Here is an 11,645-nt window from a genome sequence, read left to right as displayed (position 1 = left end):
CCAACACTTTGAACTGTGCTTGTAAACATACTGGGAGCCAATGTAGGTCTTTCAGGACCTGTGTTAATCCAACCTAGACCATAGACCTCTGAGCATAGACCGCAGAAGCTGATTGCTGTCGTAGGACAGGAAATCACCGTCGTGATTCAAGCCAAAGTGAATAGAATCGAACTTCCTGGCTAGGCATTTCACACTGCAGTCTCCCGTTGATGTTTCCTCTGTTGGAGAATGACAGCATCTGGGTCTGCAGCCAAGGGTATCTCAGTCTGCATGGTGGTGTGTGCCATGCTGCCATTTCCAATGCTGGACTTGTGCCTCCTCCTCCTCCTCCTCCTTCTCCTCCTCCTCCTCCTCCTCCTCCCGTTCTACAAAGGTGTGCTATACGGAACCGAGCACGGCCCTTTGACACGGGCTTGCTGCCTCCTCTGCTGCAAGGGCAGGAGAGTCTTTGCTGACCGTGGGCGGATGAGGGTTAAAGCTGGGGCACCCTGCTGTGGAGGAAAGGCACCTACCCCACCCTATAGGACTCATGCAAATCTGTCAGCCACTGAGGGTGGGGGCTGACAGCTGGGGCCCATCCAGGAATTCGCCCTTTCATGGGGAAGGGCTCGGGGCCTGGGCGAGGCCCCGTTCTCAGGGCGGGGTGTTGGCTGTAGAGCTGCCTGCCGGTGCCCTTCCCTGCCTGCCAAGTGCCAAGCAGGGCGGAGGGCGAGATGGGCTGCGCAGAGAGAGGAGGCTGTTTGGCAGCTTCCGGCTGCAAACATCTTCTGACCAGCTAAAGATATTTCCCAGAAACAGACGGCCATGGTGAAGCCAGTTTGGCTCGTTCATCTAGGGGCCCCACCAGACGAGCTGTTTATTGAGCTCTCGTCCTGATTTGCTCTCACAAAGCTTTTCTGGAGGTTAGATTATAGCCAGTCTTTGGCTGTGTACACACTATTCCTTTAAAGCACATTCCGTGCACCCCTCTCCCCCACAATAATTCTGGTTTAACCCTTGCAGAGTTATAATTCCCAGCAACCCTTGAACAAATGATGGTGCCCAGAATTCTCAGCCTGGAAAATGTGCTTCGGTTGTGCTTTAAGCGTATAGAGTGTGCACAGCCTTAATTGAGCATTAATTCTGAACTGTTGATCAGGAACTTGTCAGCTGTGATTCCTGCATCACAGGGGGTTGGACTAGATGACCCTCATGACCCCCTTACTTCTACACCACACTCTTCCAAATGTACAATTCTCTGATTCTGTGACAAGGAGCCATTTGTCCTGTGTTCATCCTGGTTTCTCTATGGGGTGTTCACATGCCTTCCTGTTGGCCGATCATTCATCCCACCCCATTGCTTTCCAAACTGCAAAAAGTCCTGTCCCCACCTTTTAAAGGTTAATTTTTTGCACCAGGTTGATAGGGTGCTTAAATACACTTTAAATGCACAGACCCAAATTTTTTGGCATGCAGTTGAATCTAAAGTCCCTCATCTGTAGCCCCTTGATTCCACGAGGCTGTAACGCTTCCTCCCCAAAATCTCCTCTGTTAAACCCCACATCGACTGCTTTCCTCCTTTTGACTTATGCATTGGAAACAAGGTGACGGCAGTTTTGTAGCTTTCCACGATCGCCGCTGTTGTCTGCTGCCTGCTTTCCCTGCAGACCCTTTCGTTCCTGATGCCTTTCCTTTTAGCCCCTCACGGAGGGCCTGGTTTCCGTGGTGGGAGCCTTGTTGTGCAGCACAAATTTTAGGAGCCATTTTCCTGATTGCGACCTGCGTGAAGGAAGCACCTCTGCCCGTCAAGGTGACAGAGGGAAACTGGCTAAGATCAGATCGCCTCCTGTTTTAAATCCAACTGATTTGCCCACATGAGTGACAGAGAAACCTAGGAGGCAGAAGAAACATGTGAGCCTCTGCGATGGCATGGGAGTTTATGGGATTAGGTTTAGAGGCTAGGCTGGCCGCCGCCGCCGCCCCATTCCCCCCCCCCCCCCCCGTTTTTCATCACCCTTGTGCTGAGCGAGTTTCCAAGCATGGTGCAGAGTTTGTTTCTCCCAAGGGGAGTCAAAGTTCATTTCTGAAAGAATTTATAGGAACGGGCTCGCTATCATGTGCAGAGTGCCCTTCTCTAATGTGGGGGACTCTCCTTCATTTGTCCAAATTCTTTTGTGTTGCAGCTTGAGAGCCAGTGTGGTGTAGTGGTTAAGAGCGGTAGACTCGTAATCTGGGGAACCGGGTTCGCGTCTCCGCTCCTCCACATGCAGCTGCTGGGTGACCTTGGGCTAGTCACACTTCTTTGAAGTCTCTCAGCCCCACTCACCTCACAGAGTGTTTGTTGTGGGGGAGGAAGGGAAAGGAGAATGTTAGCCGCTTTGAGACTCCTTCGGGTAGTGAAAAGCGGGATATCAAATCCAAACTCCTCCTCCTCCTTCTTCTTCTTCTTCTTCTTCTTCTTCTTCTTCTTCTTCTTCTTCTTCTTCTTCTTCTTCCTCTTCTTCTTCTTCTTCAGAACACAGCAGGTATTGGCAGTAAAAGCAGGTGCTCTGTGATTTTTCCAAGGCATTGCTTGCTCCATGTCAACAGACCCAGAGAATAAAATTATTGATGGGCATGTTACTCTTTGGTTCCTCACAGGAACAGACATAACAGGAGTCAGTGAATTTTTCACCACTCACCTGTGTTGTGAATCTGACTCAAAAACTGGACCAGTTACTAGCAGGTCAAATACTGGATCTGCATCCTGCATTGGCCCTCCTTCGTGTCTCAGGGGGGCCTGTTGGTTGGCTTTCTAAAGCAGCTGCACGTTTGTTTATATTAGTTTATACAACCACCCTTCGCCGTATGGAAATAAAACTTTCAGGTATTTTTTTTTAAAAGAAACAGCTTCAAAAGTGCTCCAGGGGTTGTAGGCTGCTAGATGGAGAAAGTCTGAAAAACTGCAGAATAGGGTGGTATGCTCCCCCCCCGCTCTTTCCCCTATCGGCACTCACACCGGGAGTGAAATGGTTCTGTTTTGGATTCAAAGTGCTAAGGGCGTTTTGATCCAGCTCTTTGCTCCAAGGGTGCTTGTAAAATTGGGTGGAGCCGGGTGAGCGTCGGAAAGTTGTTTTGGCACTGCAGTAAAGCCACAGTGTCCTTTTATTCGAAGCTGCCCTTGAGCCTTAGCTATTAGATGATGCACATTTCCTAGCAGGCACCTCTAGTTCAGACAGATGATAAACCATAGTTCAAGATTACAGGATGAGGCCTCAGTGAGCTTTGGGGAAGGGCAGCGGCTCAGTCGCAGAGCATCTGCTTTCCTTGCAGATGATCCCAGGGTTCATTCTCCAGCATCTCCAGGTAGGGCTGGGAGAGGTTTCTGTCTGAAACTCTGGAGAGCTGCTGCCAATCAGTGCTGCCAGTACTGGGCTAGATGGACCAATGGTCTGACGTGGCGTAAGGCAGATTCTTATCTTCCTGATGCTCACATTGGACCTCAGTAACTCAGAGAAGTAAAAAGACATTCCTTTTTCTCTTCGGTTCAGCTGTGAGGTAGGGCTGGGCAATATCTGGTTTTCAACAACGCGGTATATCACCAGCTAAACATTGCGATATACTGATATACCATGATGTCCGAAGTAAGGATGGAGCCATGTAGAGGCACTGACTGGCTTTACGGTTTTTCCCTACATTGTGATTTTTGCAGAGTACAAACACATACATCATGAATCGCAATATATTGCCAGGTCAAAAACTATGAAACCAATATCGTGAGATGGACTTGAAACCAGTTTTGAATGATATATCGCCCAGCCCTACTGTGAGTTGGAATTCAGAAGCTCCTGCATCTTTCCCCCCCTTAAGCACAGCTTGCCATGGTGTCTGAGCTTGTGGTTAAACCTGGGCTGCCTCGCTCTGGTCTTGTGGAGCAAGGGAGGTTGGTTCTTGTAGGACCAAGGAGAGCTCCTTGTGAGCCACTTTGTCCAAGGCGAACCAAGGCCTTTTATGTCACCCCTCTCATGCTCTGCTTCCTTTGTAGGGCACAGTCTCTTATAGGGAGTCTACTGGTTTGGAGATGGACATTCTCCATGTTCTCCCATCTGGTTCACTCCCTAGGTAGTTGTTGTGCGAGAGATGCTTGGCTCCTCAAGCTCAAGGGAAGATACTCATGGGGGTCATGGTTCCAGTTCCACAAGTCCTGGTCCAGTTGGACTGCTGCTTGCTATCCCCAGGTTCATTGGTCTCTGGTTACCAGTTCAGAAAATACAAATCGAGGGATTGTAACAGATGCAGTTGGGTTTCGATGCCTGGCAGTGTTATTGTTAATGATTATTTGTTGTCACCCATCTCTCATCCCTTCCCAGTCTTTGAGCAAAATCTGCTGTTAGGACAAATTTCTTTCAGTGGGCATAGCCAAATATAAAGGTGGTTAGAAAGAGCATACTTGATGTGTACTGTCAAATAATGGCCCAACCAGAATTTGGCAGCGATAGGAAAAGTGAAGCTGTTGGTTGTGGGGAATCCGCACCCTACATTTGAGGTATTTTGAGGTGTAGATAGTGGCAAGCAATTCCCAGTTTCCGGGAGAAATTAAAAACGCAAAGTTATAGCTACTGATAAAGCAGTCACTCGTCTGGATTAGGGCTCGTTCGGCGAAAATTCGTTATCAGCATGCAGAAATAGAAGGAGAGAAAGGTGGAGGGAGGAAAAGAAGAAGGAGACGGCTATCTGACGGAACAAAACCGAGCACAAAAGGTTTTATCTGGCATTTGTTCGAATGAATAGATTTCTTTTCAAAAGGAGGGGGAATGAATTGGTGGAAAATCTGTATATCTGCCCCGTCATTTTATTATACAAACAAGTGCGCAGCTCTCCAAAAAAGAAGATCAGTCAATTTTCAAATAATGAATGTAGAGACTTAAAAGAAAAAAAGAAGAAAACCTGCATCAGGATCTGGAGGGTGGGTGGGGGAGAAACACAGCGATAGTCTTGTGGTGAATATAAGTTTTTGTTCCTCAAGTCGATGGGGAGAAATTAGACCGGCCGTAGAGCAATTTGAATGAGACAGCCATGTAGGATCCTGGGTTGTTGCTTTTTGCTTTCTCCAATCTGCTCCTCCCAGCTGGAAAGGATTGATTGATGTTCTTGGGGTTTCTCAGAGTCCATCCTGTTGATAGTATGAGTAAAAACGACAGTGTCCTCCAGAAGAAGGATGACCAACTTCTTCAGCCTAGGATGGAGGAGGGTGGAGGAGATTGTTCTCAGTCAAGCTGCTTGGGAATGAGGCTCCATAAGAGCCCCAAAAGAGCCCTGCTGGATCAGGCCCCTCTGTTTAAGAGGGGCTACCCAGATGCCATGGGTCTCAGGTGCTCAGTGGTGGAGCACCAGCTTTGCATGCAGAATGTCTCGAGTTCAGTCTCCAGCATCTCAAATTAAACAAATTGTTATGTACTGAGTTGAATAGGATCCAAAATGCAGCAGTCTGACTGGTCCCAGAACAATAGGATTGAGATTGCAGCAGTCTGATTGGTCCGCAGGAGCCACCTAATCCAGCTCCAGTTGGAAGTGAATCCGCACTCTGATTGGCATACAGGAGTATCCCGGAATCAGCCAATCACGTGGGGCCCATTGTGTAAATAGTGTATATAAAGCAAACGTTTTGGGGGAACTGCATTCCTCACTACTATGAGCTGAATAAAGAGCATGAAATTCACACTCGACTCCGAGTATATTTCACAAATGGAGTAGTAGGCTGTTGAAAAGACAACTGAGACGCTAGATCATGGGTAGACAAACTAAGGCCTGGGGGCCAGATCCAGCCTAATCACCTTCCAACCTGGCCCATGGACGGTCCAGGAATCAGCAGGTTTTTACATGAGTAGAATGTGCCCTTTTATTTAAAATGCATCTCTGGGTTATTTGTGGGGCATAGGGATTCGTTCATTTATTCTTCTTCAAAATATAGTCCGCCCCCCTCCACAAGGTCTGAGGGGCAGTGGACCGCCCCCCCTGCTGAAAAAGTTTGCTGACCCCTGCTCTAGATCAGTAGCGGGCTTTTTCTGGGCAGGAGGGCACATTTGCAAGCTGGAGAAACTGTCATGGACACCACACACTCTCACTCATTCACTCACTATAATAGAATGCTTCTTTCAGAGCTAACTTCAGCGGTGGGAGGGGAGGGACCCTGCAGGCACATATGTATTTGTGGGTGTTGCATTGTCGGCCCTGCCCTAGACAGCCAGTAGGCGCCCATGGGTGCTTCCCAGCCAAAGGAATGCACACAGCAGAGAGTTAACTCTTTGTTGTCAAAGATAACACAGTCGCTTCTGCAGCTCTAGATACCCACACACACCTGTCTAGCACCTAGGCAGCTATTCCCAGGTCTGCGCTCTATGGAGCAGTTGCAGCAACAGGGACCACTCTCCCTCCACCAGTTTATGCACCCTCTGCTGATGGGCTGCACACTTGCAAGCAGAGACTATACTTGCATGGAAACTTCCTTCGCTCATCCCTTTTCAGCCCCCTCCTGGTTCTGGGAGACATTGGTGCAGGAGAGGGCGGGGAAGCACTTTCCTGATCTGCCTCTTCCTTCTCTTCTTCTGGCTCACCCTGTGCCCCACACCCTCCGGCTCTGAAGCTCACCCTGCCTCCAACTTTTGCCTCCTGGCTGGTACAGTTCCCCACAAATCCCTGGCACCCTCTCCTGAGTCAGACTCAAGCCCCTCTTTCCCCCGTGCACAATTGTCAGCGTCCTGACAGTCCCTGACAGAAGGAGTAGGAAGCTGCTTCATGCCAAGTCAGACCTTTTGGTCCATCTAGTTCAGCAATGTCTACTGTTATGTACTGAGTTGAATAGGATCCAAACTGCAGCAGTCTGATTGGTCCTAGAACAATAGGATTGAGATTGCAGCAGTCTGACTGGTCCCAGAACAATAGGATTGAGATTGCAGCAGTCTGATTGGTCCCAGAACAATAGGATTGAGATTGCAGCAGTCTGATTGGTCTGCAGGAGCCACCCAATCCAGCTCCAGCTGGAAGTGAATCCGCACTCTGATTGGCATACAGGAGTATCCCGGAATTAGCCAATCACGTGGGGCCCATTGTGTAAATAGTGTATATAAAGCAAACGTTTTGGGGGAACTACATTCCTCACTACTATGAGCTGAATAAAGAGCATGAAAATCACACTGGACTCCGAGTATCTTTCATCTACCTTGACTGGCAGCTGATTTCCAGGGTTTCAGAAAGGGAGTCTCTCCCAGGCTGGACCACTGAGCTACCTTCCTTCCTAGTAGACAGTTCTTAGATTGACTAATAGTCTGACATAAGACAGCTTCTTACATAAGACATCCAGTGTTCCCATCTCCAACAGATGATGTTCACAGGTGCATAGAGAAGGCCTGTAATCTGAGTGAACTAGGACAGTCAGGCAGGAGGAGCATCAAACATCTCTTCCTCCTCTTGTTGTCTCAAGATCGTATCACTAGTCTAGCAGCCTCCAAATCTTGATTTTTAATATGAACGTAGGAAGGTGTCTGATGCCAAATCAGACCATCGGCTCATCTGCTTTGGCATTGTCTGCACAGTTTCTCCCCGGGTTTTCAGCTGGGGTCCTTTCCAGCCCTATCTGGAGATGCCGGAGATTGAACCTGGGACCTTCTGCATGCAGAGCAGGTGCTCTTCCACTGAGCTACGGCCCTTCCCCATAATAAGCTCTGCAGCTCTTTATCAACCAGCTGGTTGGAGAGCAGCTAAAATGGAGATTACAGGGCAAGAGGGCGAGGCTCCTGGGATCCCATAGTCATGAGCCTGCAGGTAATGTTGAGGGTTGGCATGTCGTGAACAGCGGTGGTTCTTCCACAGCCCAGGTGTGAGGTTGCAGATAAGTGTCCCGAACTTGCTGCAAGGGTGTAAATGTTATCCGCAAATCTATGGCTTATTAATGAATGATGAAAGCTTTCTTTGCGCAATAATACTATTTGCACATGCGACGCATAATGGTGATTCAGATCTACATTTGTGCTGCTGGCTCCGCTTCAGAATGGGAATGGGATGGGGTTAACTCATGCAGATGTGATGCGTAGTGGCGATTTCTGTGTTGCCAAAATGGCATTTCTGCCTCTGATTCTGGACTTCTCTCTGCCACCAACTCCCCCAGCTCATGAAGCCCTGTTACTTCTTCAACTTCCCGCACCTCCTCCTCCCAGTCTTCTCCCTCTGACCATTCACTGTCGTCTCACCACCACTTCCTGGGCTCTGAACCTTCTTCCCTTGGTGGTTTCCTAACTGGATCCTCCCACCTTTCCTCTGCATCCAACCACTCCGCGATATCAGAGACTGAGGACACATTCCAGGCAGGCCAAAACACCAAAAGAGGGTGCAAAGGAGAGCTGGTGAAGAGCATGTCCCGGAGAGAGAGAGGATCGGTTTGGGGATGGCGGATGGTGTGGGGGAGAATCCGCCTGGCCAAATAGAGAGGCCTGAGCTTTCCCACCGCTTGTAGGGAATCAGGACTTCCTCTTGGGCTTTGGTGGCACCTCTGTAAGACTGCTTTTCCAGTGGGCTGCACGAAGCAGAAGCATTTCCCTTCTTGTTGATGGCTTGCTGGTGTTTATCAGCTTTGTGGCCAGGGACCAAACCATTAGCTTTGAGCGCAGCCGTTGCACATCAGCCTAATGATCTCGGCTGGAGCGGGAACGAAGGAGAAGCGACAGGCTAAAGGGCAGGAGGTCGGATGCTGTTAAGGGTCTCCGCGGCAGAAGGAATCGTTAGCAGCTTTGGGGAAGGGAGAGCGGGGCGGCGGATGGTGCTTGTTGCTGACCTTAGTGCAAGTCTGTGCTCGCGCTCTGAATTAAAGGATATTGACGAGCGTTCTGCAAACTGTCGCGTGCCTTGCCCTGCGCAGTCTGCCTCCTGGGGTTGTTGGCTGCATCTCGATTTTCTTATTAGTGTGGTTTTGTTTTTTTTAACACCACTGCTTCCCAAAGGGGTGCACCTGTCAGCAAGGGGTGGGGAGATGGTTTTGGAAATACAGCAAATGCAAAGCGGGGGGGGGGGGGGGGCGTTAAAAAAACAATTATTCTTGCAGCTACAGCAGAGAAAAGGGAAATAAATATCTGCATCTGGTACTCACCATGAAAACATTCTGTCGGTTCTGGCTTAAATGTATCCATTAACGCAGGCAAGTGCATATGTTCAAATAGATATAGAAAGGGCAGTGGGGTGTTCAGATCACTGAGGAATGGATGGTGGCTGTTCACCCTTTCTAGCCATGCAGGATGAATCCCTTTGCAAATGTCAAGGCTCAAAGGGTCCATGTTCATTCCCTATCTGCCAGGAATGAAATTTCAAGAGTGCGTGGACACCTGCAGATATAAAGGATTATGCTGTTTTTTGTTTCTTTCCTGTTATTTCTGCTTGAGACAACTCCGATGAGATAATAATAATAATAATAATTTATTTATACCCCGCCCATCTGGCTGGGTTTCCCCAGCCACTCTGGGTGGCTTTCAACCAAATATTTTAAACAATACAGCATCAAACATTAAAAACTTCCCTAAATAGGGCCGCCTTCAGTTGTCTTTTAAAAGTAAAATAGTTGCTTATTGCCTTGACATCTGCTGGGAGGGCGTTCCACAGAGCAGGTGCCACTACCGAGAAGGCCCTCTGCCTGGTTCCCTGTAACCTCATTTCTTGCAGCGAGGAAAATGCCAGAAGGTCCTTGGTGCTGGACCTCAGTGTCCAGGCTGAATGATGGGGGTGGAGACGCTCCTTCAGGTATACAGGTGAAACTCGAAAAATTAGAATATCGTGGAAAGGTTCATTTCTTTCCGTAATTCAACTTAAAAGGTGAAACTAATATATGAGATAGACTCATGACATGCAAAGCGAGATATGCCAAGCCTTTATTTGTTATAATTGCGATGATTATGGCGTACAGCTGATGAAAACCCCAAAGTTGAAATTGTTAATTTGGGGTTTTCATCAGCTGTACGCCATAATCACCACAATTATAGGAAATAAAGGCTTGACGTATCTCGCTTTGCATGTCATGAGTCTATCTCATATATTAAACTCCAGTAGCTAATGAAAACAATTGCTTACATAAATTGACTTTTCCACGATATTCTAATTTTTCGAGTTACACCTGTACAGGACTGAGGCCATTTAGGGCTTTAAAGATCAGCACCAACACTTTGAATTGTGCTCGGACAACGTACTGGGAGCTCCTTAGTAAAAGGAGCCAAAGTGGTGAATGATTAACATTTCCCAACAGTATTCGCTGCAATTGTGCAGCATTCCCCAACCTGAGGGCCTTCAGTCGGTTTGGACCCCAAGCTCCTCCACCTGCAACCAGAATCACAACCCAAAGACAGGTGCCTTGCTCTGAGGAGCCTGTACAATCTATCACAGCGAAGACAGTAAGGGATGGTGGGAGTTGTAGCCTAATAAATTCTGGAGGGCCCCAAGTTTTATTTTATTTTTATTTATTAGATTTGTATGCTGCCCTTTATGAAAAGGTCGGTTCACAAGGTAAAAATACAAGACAAAAGCACAAATAAATAGCTAAGACAGAAACAACGAAACAATAACACCCCCTCCCACAAATACATTTAAAAGGCTGTATAATATTAATCAGCCAAAGGCCTGGTTGAAGAGGAATGTTTTTGCCTGGTGTCTAAAGATATGTAATGAAGGCACCAGACGAACCTCCCTGGGGAGAGCATTTCACAAGTGGGGAGCCACTGCAGAAAAGGCCCCGTTCCCATGTTGCCACGCTGCAGACCTCATGTGGAAGAGGCACATGAAGGAGGGCCTCAGGTGATGAACACAGAGCCTGGGTTGGTTTTTACGGGGATCATAGAATCATACAATCATACAATCATAGAATCATAGAGTTGGAAGAGACCACAAGGGCCATCCAGTCCAACCCCCTGCCAAGCAGGAAACACCATCAAAGCATTCCTGACAGATGGCTGTCAAGCCTCTGCTTAAAGACCTCCAAAGAAGGAGACTCCACCACACTCCTTGGTAGCAAATCCCACTGCCGAACAGCTCTCACAGTCAGGAAGTTCTTCCTAATGTTTAGGTGGAATCTTCTTTCTTGTATTTTGAATCCATTGCTCCGTGTCCGCTTCTCTGGAGCAGCAGAAAACAAGCTTTCACCCTCCTCTATATGACATCCTTTTATATATTTGAACATGGAGAGGCAGTCCTTGAGGCATTGTGGTCCTGAGCCGTTTATGGCTTCATAGGTCAAAACCAGAACTTTGAACTGGGCCCAGGAGCTAATTGGCCGCCAGTGCAGTTGGGCCAGGATCGGTGTAATATGATCAAACCGTCTTGTCCCAGTGATCAACATGGCCCCAGCTGGGAAAGGCTGTGACTCTTAGCTTGTGATTGCAAAATGCACCAACAATAGCCATTTCCTCTGTTTATAAAAATCAGCTGAGATGGTGGCTCCCTATCTAGATTGGGACTGTGGCAGAGGAAGGTTATTCCCCTCCCCCTGCACAATTTCCCTGCCAAGTGTCAACTTGTCATTGAGAGGGGGACAGGTGCTACCATATTCTACAACAGCCTTCCTCAATTTTTCCCCTTCCGGAGATTTTGGACCGATGGAAATTGTAGTCTAAACATTTGGAGGGGGCACCGGGTTGGGGAAGGCTGTACCCCCTCTC

Source organism: Lacerta agilis, chromosome 11 (assembly GCF_009819535.1).
Source record: "Lacerta agilis isolate rLacAgi1 chromosome 11, rLacAgi1.pri, whole genome shotgun sequence".
NCBI classification, from domain to species: Eukaryota; Metazoa; Chordata; class Lepidosauria; order Squamata; family Lacertidae; genus Lacerta; species Lacerta agilis.
This window is presented reverse-complemented; position numbering follows the sequence as displayed.